The 14103-nt window shown below is 38.5% G+C and overlaps 1 protein-coding gene across 2 annotated transcripts in view; it reads left to right on the top strand.

The window, feature by feature from the left end:
• LOC129249210 (uncharacterized) overlaps positions 1-14103 on the top strand; it is an 81379-nt gene that overhangs the window by 41100 nt on the left and 26176 nt on the right. The window contains exon 1 of one of the 2 annotated variants that reach the window (XM_054888894.1): positions 6457-6530. The exons of the other annotated variant lie outside the window; for it this stretch is intronic. The gene's annotated coding sequence lies outside the window, so the exon portion shown is untranslated. Of the gene's footprint in view, positions 1-6456; positions 6531-14103 lie in introns of those variants that run through there. 2 annotated transcript variants of the gene reach the window in all.

The following is a 14103-nucleotide window of genomic DNA, read 5'->3' as shown; positions in this document are numbered from 1 at the left end:
AGTTCCCCTCACAATTTTCTTTTTCACCATAGTTAAAAGCCATACCTGGTAAATCTATCATCCTTGGCAAACATCAGGATGGTGAATGGCAGGATTGTCAACAAGCTAATGCGGCTAATGTTAAGTTGTCGAGATCTTTGACATTTTTGGTTAAGTGAATCGGACAAAAACGCGAATAGCTCTATTGCCAATTTGAATACAAATTTCTCTCTCAAATATACGTATACAGATTTTGTTGTTGTTCTTTTTGTAGCAATATAAACCCATTTGGGGGATGCTACTGGAGTCACTGTCCAGGTGTTTCCATAACGAATAACCGACTATCGTGGGAATGTGCGTATATGTGTCACAATTAGTGCATTACCTCGACTATTTTTTTTTTGTTGAGATCTGCACCACAGCATCCACTTAGGATGATTGTTTTCAATATTTCGTAACGTTTTTCAAGTGTCTAACGATCCATTTCTTACTACGTAGGTATGATTCTGAATTTCTGCCACTTTTTTCAGCGCGTAAAAGCTGCCAATGACAAAATACATTTCCTTTAAAAAATCCCAGCGGTATTGGTTCACCCTTTCCTACATGCACCTACCAACTTATACTTATATTTAAATATAAACTATAATATTTTTTAATTAAATTTTCTACCCCTGCATTTCAATGATCTCAATTTTCATATTGCTTTCGAAGAAATTCGAGAACGAACTGTAGTGCAGGCTCGTTGCGTCTCAAAAAATATTCGAGTCCAAAGTTTTACCTTTCGAAGTAACATACATATGCATGTATGTATGTATATCTGTAATGAATGCAAATCTCACCAAAACTTAAAAAACTGACCAATACTGCCTCCTACCTTCATAGCTCATGCTCATTATATGTATTACGTAGGAAATGCATACTATTTATACATATATACATGCATATGCAACTATATATATTTTTTATAATTTGGTATAAAAATCCGCTGCAGTGTCTTATTCCTTTTGTATATTTGTTTTTGGTACATATGTGTGTTTGTCAAAGTAAAGGGTCTTTCAAGATGTATGCAGTAAATAATTCCTAGGCGGTACCTTTTGTGTTATGGATAAAACGCGTAAAACTAGTGAAACAAATATGAAAAATTTGTGATTGTTTCGATGGAAATAATCGCCCGAATAAGTCGACAATACAACGATTGTGAAAAAGTTTGAAGAAACTGGTTCTGTCGAGGATAGAAAAAGGACTGGCAGACTAGACTGGGTCTGGCAGAAGTAAAGACTATGTGAATAAGTCAACAACGATTCCAGAGCTGAAACACAACATCCGGATCGGGATTGTTGAAATCAATGTGAGTCCTAGAAAATTTTAATTCTCGTATGATAACATGTAGACGTGGGCACATATGTATATATAAGATCCTCTAACTTCTAGTTGAAGGGGGTCCACAACTCTTCGCCATCGAATGCGTCGCCTAAATTCATTCCAAGTCTTATTCAAAGACCTCATTTCCGCCTCCGTTGATGGGCCTGCCTACATTTCGTCCTGTCTGTTGCACGGGATTCCATCGCAGCGCCAGATGTAGTGCGAGGCCAGAAAATTCGCATTCTGCGGTGTAAGCAACGATTAACGAACGTTTGAAGCCGTCTTATGTTCATAGCGGTGACCTTCCACGCTGCACAGTCGTATAGCTGGACGAATTTCACGCATGCGTTGAAAATTCTCAGTTAACGTTTTCTAAAACCTATTATTACACCCACACGTAAGGAATCTGATAAGAAGCAGTTCAGGTTAAATGCTTTTGTCTTTCCTACGTTGGTTTAAGCCCGTTTTTAGCAAAAGAATCTTTAAGAGCGTTAGGCGCCTTCAATTACCAGCAGAAAAGGGATGGACTTGGTTGTCATTTAAATTGAACCATTTTTTACTTATCATTGTTAAGAGCCATTGAAGAAAAATAGTGAAACCTCAAAGACTCTAAATTTGTACATCTTTTATTTTAAAACACCATGTAGACGCGTCTTTTGAAAGACCCTTTATAAATGTATTATTACTATTTAAAGCCAACCAGCACACAGAGCTGTGCGTCGTTCAGTCGTATTTCGTATTTGTGCAATTAAATATATATATATATATGTATATATAATTGGCGCGTACACCCGTTTTGGATGTTTGGCCGAACTCCTCCTCCTATTTGTGGCGTGCGTCTTGATGTTGGTCTACAAATGAAGGCACCTACAGTTTCAAGCCGACTCCGAACGGCAGATATTTTTTTCTGAGGAGCTTTTTTCATGGCAGAAATACACTCGGAGGTTTACCATTGTCTGCCGAGGGGTGACCGCTATTAGAAAAATGTGTTTTCTTAATAATGGTGTTTCACCGAGATTCGTACCTACGTTCTCTCTGCGAATTCTGAATGGTAGTCACACACCAACCCATTCGGCTACGGCGGCCGCCTTAAATACATATGTATATGCTCGGATTTATTTACAAGTGCCTGTACATATGTCTATGCGGTATAAGTAAATAAATATAGACGCAAACGTTACAAAATGCCCGGCTCAAGGTCGTCCCGATCTCCAGCGACACGTGTAAGTGTAAGTATAGGTACGAGTTTTACCGTATTGGTGTGGTGTAAGGTCTGGGTGAAAAATCGTTTGCCTCTATAAAAGCGCCATTTCTTCTATGAAATACTAATTTAGCAACAACCGAACGAAGTGGTTACCCTGAGCACACAAAAAGTATGATACGAATAAAATAAGAAATAAAAATGAAAATGAAATTTGAAGGCTTAAGAGTTTAAGTTTCCACACTTCCAAAAGCGCAGTCATTTTCGCGCTTTGTTATAGAGAGACGCGAAATAAATAGGTAACTCGTTTTGGTTTTCAAGTAGGGCAAGATTTAAGATGTGTATGTATTTATGTTGTGTATAGCTTCTGGAGAAAATCTTAACAGTCATAGAGTTATGGTTTGTAATGCAATGAATCTAATATTATTTGTTCATAAGTCAATATTTACTAGTTGTGCATTCAATGTCTCAGCTTATTTTAAGGTTTAATAATTTCAATGCAATACTCGTATTGATCCAATTTCAAAGCAGATATTTAATATATGAACATATAGTATCATACAAATCATTTAAAACTGAAGCACAAGCTTCACTTTTTTCTAACAAAGCCATTTATTCTTTAAAAATGTTTTTTATTTCTTGTTTTGGAAACTAAAGCATGTTGGTAACATACTTTAAAATGATTATTAACATCTATATTCTTTTCCTGGTTATATTCGAAAAAAGTTAAAAAAAAAATGGCAATCCTACGCGGCAAAACAATTGCAACATAGTTTGCTCTACTACATATATAACGGTAACGATATTCAATCCCTCATTTCGTTTTCTGTATTAAATTTTCGCTCTATTTGAGAAATTTTGGTAAAGTAAACAATGGCTCCAAACAAATTCGGTGAAGCGCTGCGCGCGCGTGTTATAAATGACTATGATAACACTTCTCAAAAAAACATTTCTTTAAAATATAATTTAATATTCAGAAGTCGTCAATTTTATGAATTATTTCGAACTTTATAAAAACCAAAACTGTTGCCGTAGTGCATCGTGGCCGGCCAAAAAAAGATGACTAAAAATCTGACTCTGGGATTGTAAGAGAGATAACGAAATTTTCGTTTAAAAGTGCTCCACAGTTGGTAAAAGAGCTTGAGTTACGAATCTGCTCAAGGACTGTCGCTCGTCATCTGGCCGAGGCTGATTTGCGTAGTTACCGACTCGCAAAGAAACCGCTGATTAGTAAGCTTATCCAGCAAGAACGTCTGCAGTTCACTAATGATCACCTAAACTGGCCTGGAAATAAGTGGAAAACTGTCCCTTTCAGCGGCCCACAGCTTTGCCATCAACCGTCTCTTGGCTGGAGGCTAAGAGTTCGTCCTCTGAGGAAGTTCCCTAATTCTTCTGTTCGTTAGTGTCGGTCCGTGTTGTCCATTTGTCCATCTGTTGTGTCAATGGGTGCGTCCGCTTGTCCGTTCGTTTTGGGTTTGTGTCCGTCCGTTTGTCCGTCTTCTTGGTAGCGTTATCCGAATTTTTTGTTGTTTGTTCATGCTTCTGTTTCTTACGGTCACCTGCCCTTCCAGAGGGCTGCCCATGTCGCTATGTGCGGTGACCAATGAGGATATAGGGGAAATAAACGGTCCGCCATGGCAGCGCCCCATACCATGGTAAGACCACCGTTACAACCTGAGGCGGCCTGATGTCAGGAGGCCTCCGTTAAGAGACAGCCTAATTTTATCCCCCGGCTGCCAAACCCACCCAATAGGCACTGGTCCCGTTACACCTTGGGTTGAGGGAGTTTTTTTAACGAAGTTTACGTCTTCGACCAGTGTGGTTCGCGGGAGACCTACTCTCCTACCTTCCATATCTGGGAGGCGTTCCCCTAACCACCACCTGGGGACGCGCCCTATAGAGATAAGAGGTTCCCCCAAGGGAAATTTTCATGCGGGCGTTGTTGTTTTTCGCCGGAAAAAGTTATATTTTTTCAGCACACTTCGAACTGTTACATCTCAAAGCAATTTATTAATATTTTCTTTAAACATTTAACTAAATTCTATGTCTGGCGCAAAGAAATTTTTTTAACTACGTTTAAAATCATTTTAGTTTTTCGTTTGTCCTAGGCGGCTTTTATTTGCATTTGAAGTGTCACTTTTGTCTTCCAATTATTTATTGCATAGTTGAATGATTTCTGTTCATTAAATTGCCGATTTCCCTAAAAGATTTCCTCTCTTAATACAATTTTACAATCAGCCGCTGTTCCCCGGAGCCATCGTGCAAGAACTATGTTTATCACTCCAAAACTTATTGCAAGCTATAAACTGTATCACTTTTTATGAAATGTTATGCGCAGATTTGCCACGAATTTCAAATATACGGGATCCTGTCGCATTCTATTTATGAACGATTATTCGTTTTGACATGAATTGTCCGAATTTGTAAATTTTTTTTTCGCAATACAAAAATGTTAATATAATTTTTATACGTGATTAAATTGAGTAGACTATAAATAGATGAAAAACATGCTTTTACAAATAAAATTAATTTTTCATATCGAAAATCTGTTTTAAAGTTGAACGCTGATAAGCTGCTTGTGTTATCTGTCTGGGAGATCTGCCCTTGCTTATAAGACTCGATTTAGTTACAATCATTGCCGTTTCGAAATACTTTTAAGTTTTGAATGCATACATATGCATACTTTTTTCTAAGAAATAAAAAGAGTAGTGAGTAGAGTATGAATAATATAGAATAACGAGTAGAGAGAAGAAGTAAAACATCGCGAATTGAGAATTTTCGCAGGTTACGTATTTATATTCGAATTTCGATTTTTTTGTGGCGATATGTTGGTACTCATATCTCTCACTCATGCCGACGAGCTCGGCCATTTTGAATGTTCAGTTAATTGTTGACAGCTGCTTTGCTTTCACTTGTTTCGGCTCGTCTTCGATTTTTACCTATTCAAAAAGATGGACAAAGAACGCCCGAACACTTCAACAACAGACGAAAAAATTGACGAAGTGAAGAAAATGGTACTGGTTAGAGAACTTGCTGAGGGCCTAGACATATCGATTGGATCGTGCCATTCGATTTTTTTTCAATGATTTGGGCATGATATGGGTTGTCGCGAAATTCGTACCAAAACTGCTCAATTTCAACCAAAAGTAGGATCGCATGAACATTGCTAATGAGATGTTGGACTCTGTCCGCGACGACCCAAACCAAAGCTCAATCATCGCAATGGGAGCTGTCGCACGAACCAAGACGGAAACAGCGCGCCAAGTTCGGTCGAATGTAAAAGTTTTGCTTACCGTTTTCTTCGATTGCAGGGGCGTTGTAAATCATGAGTTCTTGCCACAGGTTAAAACGGTCAATAACGAATATTACCTGCAAGTTATGCGCGAAACATCCCGGATTTGTGGAAGAACAAAAATTGGTTCTTGCATCACGATAACGCCCTGCTCATACATCGTTGCTTGTGCGCGACTTTTTCGCCAAAAACAACACACTAATGACACACATAGCCACCGTATTCCCCAGATCTGGCCCCCTGTGACTTTTTCTTGTTCCTGAAACTGAAGAGGCCCATGAAAGGACGACACTACGCTGCGATTGACGAGATAAAGACGGCATCGAAGGAGGAGCTGAAAAAGATAAAAAAATGATTTTTTGAAGTGCTTCGAAGATTGAAAAAAAAAAAAACGTTGGCACAAGTGCATAAAATCTGATGGGTATTACTTTGAAGGGGGCAAAATAGATATTTATGAATAAATAAATAATTTTTGAAAAAACACAAAATGCGCGATACTTTTTGAACACACCACGTATCTTGGCTTAGATACCAGTGCCGTTAATGGAAAAATAGCATATTCTTGCACCTTCAAGCTGTGTAGTGATCAGGGAAGATTATTTAAACCAACCTACCAAGTTGTATAAAAAATGTTCAAGGAAAATATCTTCCTACTGAAGTCTCGACTTATTTGCTGTAGAAAGTCATATCGCAAAGGTAAGAAAAGTGCGTTCCGAAAGAATGGCATATCTGTTACTATTCGGGTTTTTACAAATAATATTGTCAATATAAATTGAGCACTTGCTTGGGCCTGTTAATATTAAACTAAAGTAAAAATCCATTGCTAACCTTAAGTCATAATAAGTGTGAAAATTACCTGCATCGGGTATACTACATAGGCACAAAAATGTGAACAATGAAACAAGATGTATGCATGCATACATACAGTCGTTGAAAAATACTTAAGACCAATACTTTGGCAGCCACATACCTATGTATGCGCATATTTTATCGAGTACCGTACCGTTTGGTACTTTTTGCGCTTGAACATATGGATTTGCTAGAATCGCATTCATTGAAATGCGTTCGTTTATCTATTTCTCTTGAAGGGTTCGCATTGATTTTTTGCGCTTTAGTAGGATCACTGATATTTTTGTCAGAAACATACTTAAGAACGATTCGGTCTTCGTCCAAAATTTTGTGAATTGTTTTCTGTACGTGAAATAAAATTACTTAGGTTTTTCTTGGATAAAAAGACTGATACCGATTAAAAACATTTTAAATTTATAAAATAAAACCTAATGTGCAAAACATTTAAGTGATTTTACCGAAAAAAGTTTCAAATGAAGAGAACTGGGTATCGCGTTTAAGTATTTTTCAACGGTTGTATGTGCATACATACATACATATATCTGAAAATAATGCAAGCCATCGCATGCAATTACTAAGTTACGCCCATAGATTCTGAGATGTAACATGAAATATATATGCATATATATATATATAATTGGCGCGTACACCCATTTTGGGTGTTTGGCCGAGCTCCTCCTCCTATTTGTGGTGTGCTTCTTGATGTTGTTCCACAAATGGAGGGCCCTACAGTTTTAAGCCGACTCCGAACGGCAGATATTTTTATGAGGAGCTTTTTAATGGAAGAAACTCACTCGGAGGTTTGCCATGGCCTGCCGAGGAGCGACCGCTATTAGAAAAATGTTTTTCTTAATTTTGGTGTTTCACCGAGATTCGAACCGACGTTCTCTCTGTGAATTGCGAATGGTAGTCACGCACCAACCCATTCGGCTACGGCGGCCGCCACATGCCGCAACATGAAATAGTGCATGGTAAATATTCATTCATTATGACATTGGCCATTAGCACACATTTCAAATGCGTAGCGGGTATCACATGCGCATTCTTTACACTCGTGTGCATAAACGCAAATTTAAAATGTAGGATGTGTGGCTTGTATGTCAATGCAAAAAATTGCCGCTGAGATAGCCATTTTTTTCTTACACCACCAACTGATATGTACATTTTTGTTGTGCTTTTTTCCTCGTATTTCCTTATTTTACATCCTCCGCTTTGCTTTTATACATACTTTCAGCAATTGTTGATTCTTCTCGCTTTTGTTTAGCTGGTAATAACTTTGCAGACGTTTAGAAACTATTTATAGTATGTACGTAAAATGAGAAGTCCAATGGCGATTTGTTTGGGAATTTCTCGACTGTAAAGCGCTTTAGCAAGAAAAAGGTTTCAAAGATGTGAAGATTGTTCTATATACATACATACACTTGCTTTCAGCTGTTAATGTGTTTTCTTAAGCACAAAATTGCATACGCATGCACTTATGTATGAACAATCAGAGTACTTTTGTTTATTTCTGTGCATTTAAGTGAACTGTGTCAAGATCAAAGCATGCTGATTTTTTTTACAATGAAGTACTATAAATATACCCACACAAATATGCAAGACTGTGTATTTAATATGAGATCTAACTGCTAAAGCTAGCGTCTGACGTATGACATGTTCGCGGATTTATTGACAAATCATACCGCCAACGAGCACGAACAAATCAGAGGGATTTGTTGGACATTAGTGGCTGGCTTAATAATATTATTAAAATGAACAGTCATAAAATTAAACTTACTGTATGTGTAGAGTGGTCTATTTAGTGGGTGGTTTTTAAAAATTCACGAAAATTAACAAACCTAATATATAATATTTTTATATAATTAGTTCATTGGTGGTAAAGGGAAACATTCCCATTATTTATTCATGTAGCTCACTCGGCTGGCTTTGCATCACTAGTTACAATGTTGTAAAGAAAGTTCTCTTCGTTTCTCGCCCCTTTAATGAGGACATTCAAATATTGAATTCTGAGCAATTTTTGATTGACTTGTGTGGAATGAAACGTGCACCGACCTTTCGTAAGCCCAAATGATCAGGTAAAATTCTATAAATCGATGTTTTGGGGATATTCAACTCCGACCATGGATTTCAATGATGATTTTGGTTCATTTTTGATAAATTTATGAACAATTTCGATGAAGTTTTAGGTGATTACTGATTTTGCTGGCTCGCTTTGCTGGCTTTGCAGTACCAAGAGCTTGGTAACGGTTTCTGGCTTTACCTCAAGAATGGCTTTCCCAATATTCGCCTTAAGGGCGGACTCCTTGCATAGCATCGGTGCTTCACGACACTGCTCAGAAACAAGTTCAACAATGTGAAATCATAGCTCCGGATGGCTGATAATACCATACCCTAACTTGGCGCGTAAAAGATCTATTATTTCCGGTAACAAAAAATCGTTTATCAAAATAGGTCAATGATACCACAACTCCAAAATCCATACCAAACTGTCACTTTCTCAGGATGCATTGGCTTTTCGATCATCATGTGCAGGTTTTCCGTTCTTCATTACATATGTGACAGTTTTGCTGATTTATTTAGCCGCCGAGATAAAAATAAGCTTCGTCAAAAAAGATGACGAAGAGTGTAACTTCTTTTTAATAAACGCAATATTTTCTTCTGGTTGGTTGGTGGTGCGTGACTACCATTCGCAATTCACAGAGAGAACGTTGGTTCGAATCTCGGTGAAACACCAAAATTAAGAAAAACATTTTTCTAATAGCGGTCGCCCCTCGGCAGGCAATGAGAAACCTCCGAATGTATTTCTGCCATGAAAAAGCTCCTCATAAAAATATCTGCCGTTCGGAGTCGGCTTGAAAATGTTTTTTTTTTTTTGTTGAGGTGGCACAAAGCATTGAAAGCCGAAAGTGTGGGACTTGCCTTTCGACTCACCCACTAAAAACCCGCCCCAGCTCCGTTTCCCTCCCACCGCGGGACAACCGTTAGGCATGACTTCGCGGGAGGGGGAGCGGCCTATTGCCAATTCTTGAAAATTTGCGCTGTCTTGTTCAGCGACGTCAACCATCAAGTACCACTTGACGGGAAGGGGAGCGGCCTATTGCCTCTTCATGAAGATCTGCGGTGTTGTTCAGCGCGACGCAGTTTGGAGATTACTATTTTTGCCATATTACATACAGCGGACCAATGTTCTTCTTCTTCTCTTCTTCTTAATTGGCGCGATAACCGCTTACGCGATTTTGGCCGAGTTTAACAAAGCGCGCCAGTCGTTTCTTTCTCGTGCTAACCGGCTAATTGGACACACCAAGTGAAGCCAAGTCCTTCTCCACCTGATCTTTCCAACGCAGAGGAGGTCTTCCTCTTCCTCTGCACCACCAGCTGGTACCGCATCGAATACTTTCAAAGCCGGAGCGTTTAGTAAAATGATCTTCAGCTAAACTACTTGGTACTTTTCTTGTTCCATGTGCAGTTATAGCTGGAAATGGGGTATATATTTGATACCGCACACGTTGAGGGGAAAGCTGGGTCGAAACAAGTGATATCACAATGAGCCTCCAGGCCTAAATAAACCCCTCTACACTCTCACGGAGAATGACAGCCGCCATAACTTAAACAGCAAATAAGTCTAGTAAAGCGCGGGGTGTTATTGAAGAAAAGGACATCTCATCGCCAGGTCCATATTTGTATTTTATTTTAAATAAAAGTGTAATGACCAAAACGTTAAGTGCCTGGTGCTACGTTGATAAGCAAACAGACCAGATCGTACCAATCAAGAGCCTAAGTATGTGTGTATATACTAATATGCCATATCAGAACAAGATACCTAAACGCAGCGAAGCTAAATGAAGCAGAAATAATAGATATAATAGGACTATGAATAAGTTCGTGCGGTTTTTTCGAAATTTGAAACTTTATTGACGTAAAATGGTTACAAATTTAATATTCAAAGTATTGTCCATCGCTTACTACTACTTTTTCCCATCTTTCTGGCAATTCACGGATTCCCTTTGTGAAAAATTCGGTCGGTTTTGCCGCAATCCACGAATCGATCCATTTTTTGACTTCATCGTAATTACGGAAGTGCTGGTCAGCCAGGCCATGTTGCATCGATCGGAAGAGATAGTAATCGGATGGCGCAAGGTCTGGACTATACGGCGGGTGGGGTAGGACATCCCATTTGAGCGTTTCTAAGTATGTTTTGACCACTTGTGCAACATGTGGCCGAGCATTGTCATGTTGCAAAATAACTTTGTCGTGTCTATCGGCGTATTGCGGCCGTTTTTCTCGCAGTGCTCGGCTCAAACGCATCAATTGTCGTCGGTAGACATCCCCCGTAATCGTTTCATTCGGTTTCAGTAGCTCATAATACACAACACCCAGCTGGTCCCACCAGATACACAGCATAACCTTCAGGCCATGAATATTCTGCGCCGACGTCGATGTTGAAGCATGGCCAGGGTATCCATACGTTGCCCGACGTTTTGGATTGTCGTAATGGATCCACTTTTCATCGCCAGTCACAATTCGATGCAAAAAACCCTTTCTTTTGTGCCGTTGAAGCAGTTGTTCGCATGCCATAAAACGGCGTTCAACGTCTCTTGGCTTCAATTCATACGGCACCCAATGGCCTACCTTTCGGATCATTCCCATGGCTTTTAAACGTTTGGAAATGGTTGATTGATCAACTCCCAAAGTTTTTGCAACCTCTTCTTGCGTTTGAGCCGGATCTTGATCGAGCAATTCCTCCAATTCGGTATCCATGAACTTTGGCGGCGCACCCTCGCGTTCTTCGTCTTCCAAGCCAAAATCACCACTTTTAAAGCGTGCAAACCACTTCTGGCACGTTCGCTCAGCTAGAGCATGCTCACCATAAACTTCCACCAAGATACGATGACTTTCGGCTGCTTTTTTCTTCATATTAAAATAATGAAGAAGAATTCCCCGCAAAAACACATTATTTGGCACGAAATTCGACATTTTCAAGTGTGGTAAAAATATTGTTGTTTACGCTTCAAATAAAAAACTTATACTGACGTTTGTGCCTTACGACAGTAGCTCTCCAATGAATGTTTGGAAATGTGGATCGATGGAATAATAATCAAGTTACGCCATCTGTTGTAAAACCGCACGAACTTATTCATAGTCCTATTACATATGTACTTAAGGGCCACAATTAGAAAATACTGACTTGCTTTATATACTCAGCCTTACGCTATAGAGAATTTCTAATTGCAGAGTTTAATTTTTGATTAATTTTTGAGCTGTGACAACATACAGACAACATTGTTATTGTCACAAATTTATTATTTCTTTCTTTATGTATTTATATATGTATGTAAATGAATTATTGTATAAATTATTGAAATGTAAGATGCAATATTTATAAATAAATAAAGAACTACTACTACTATATATGTGTGTATATATGTACAGGGTGGACCATATAGCGTTTGCCTTTTGAACCACCTATTTTTTGAGAATGGTAACACAAATGACATGTTAAATGTGTTCATAATTTACTTAAAGGTTTGACATTTACGAAATGGGACGCTATACGCTTGAACAAAATTGGGAAATATTGTAAACCTATTTCCAAAGTGGTGAGTCTTCTTCTTCTTTTCTGATTTTCACATCGGTGGCTACGTCAATAAGCAAAATTGTCGGATTTGGGGTATTTACAACGAGTCACTGTTTGGTGCGGTTTTTGGTCTGGCGGCATCATAGGGCCATTTTTTTTTTTTTCGAAAATGGGCGAGGAGCCGCGGTTACAGTAAATGGCGAGCGTTACCGTGACATGCTCAACGAGTTGTTTCCAAAAATTGAAGAGGATGACATGGACGACATTTGGTTTCAACAGGACGGTGCAACTTGTCACACTGCCAAAGTTACACTCGAACTTTTGGCTACCGTTTTTGAATTCCGATACCAATTGGCCGCCTCGGAGCTCTGATTTAAGCCCCGTGGGACTATTTTTTGTGGGAAGCCGTTAAGGACAAATGCTATGCGAACCATCCAGAGACGATTGATGCTTTAAAACACGAAATCGAAGTTGCCATTCATGAAATTGGAGCCCAAACAATCGAAAATGTGCTTAAAAATTGGGTTGATGGAATGGCCTGCTGTAAAGCCAGTCGTGGCAGTCATTTGAACGATATTATTTTTCATTCATAAATGACACTGTTCAATCTTCAAAATAAAAGAAACGGTTTGAAAAAATATTGATTAGTTTTTTTTTTTTATAGCCGATTCAAAAAGCAAATTTTACATGGCCCACCCTGTATATCAGTTTAATTATTTATGCATTTCCGCACCAGACGACTTGACTAACAACGACCTTTCCGATTGATTGTCGTTCGTTTGCTCCGTTATGTAGTTAACGACATTATCTGTTGGGGATAGCACATACATAGATACATACATACGAGTACCTTCCTTCTTAACTTTAAGTGCACACGGTACGCTTTGGGCCAGCTGGATTTTGTGTGCAACAGGCGTTAAATTTACAAATAAGAATACATTTGTAGGCGGTTGTAATTTATGAATGCCTGTACTGTATAATTATGTATGTATCTGTGTCGGCACAGCCTTACTCAAGCGGCAAGCTAAGTGACTGTCCATATGGCATAGTGGCTTCCTGCAGTTCACGAGCCATGCACATATGTAGGATATAGCGCATACCTATATAGGTCCACAATACATACAATACAATACCCGTACAATATAACCACCCAGCTGGGAAACCCACTAGTACCGAACTGGTGCGTTGTTAGTGAATTGCTAGGAACTGTCAATTTGAGACATAGGTATAAGTAAAGTAAGAATAAATACACATTACAAATTGCAAATGGTTCTATGGTCTTTCAAAACGCGTTTCAACCAATTTTCGAAGCAATCGACACGACTTTGTTTTTTGAGGGATTATCAGATTATACGGTATAAAATGAGAAGAAATCTTTTTGACGAGAAAATGTTTAAGCAATATTGAATATACAGGGGGCTTAAAAAAAAATTTAATTTCTAAGAAGGTAATAGTAAGCACCAAAAGAAGCAAAGAAAGTAATAAACATGGGTCCGCAAACTAACTGTTTCGGAGATATGGCAAGTTATTCTCCTATCACCGGTTTATTATTACGTAGAAAATAAAAAACGCAGTTACATAAATTGTTTAAAATTACCTCTATCTATTTGTAAGTAGGAACGACATCTTTGTCATTGTCTTTTAACCGAACTTGATTAATTCTATATCTATACTATGGACTAATACTTTCGGCCGTCGTAGTCGAATGGGTTGAATTGGTAAAAATTGAAAAGAATTTATCGGGTCACTGTTTTTGGTTTATTCATGCCAGTAGCCATAGAAAATCATTACACGAAAATATTTATGATTTAATCTCCTTTTTTGTTCAATATAGCTATTTCAAGT

The sequence above is a fragment of the Anastrepha obliqua genome, chromosome 5 (genome assembly GCF_027943255.1).
Source record: "Anastrepha obliqua isolate idAnaObli1 chromosome 5, idAnaObli1_1.0, whole genome shotgun sequence".
NCBI classification, from domain to species: Eukaryota; Metazoa; Arthropoda; class Insecta; order Diptera; family Tephritidae; genus Anastrepha; species Anastrepha obliqua.
Note: the sequence above shows the minus strand (reverse complement) of the source record. Positions and strands in the feature narration are given on the sequence as shown.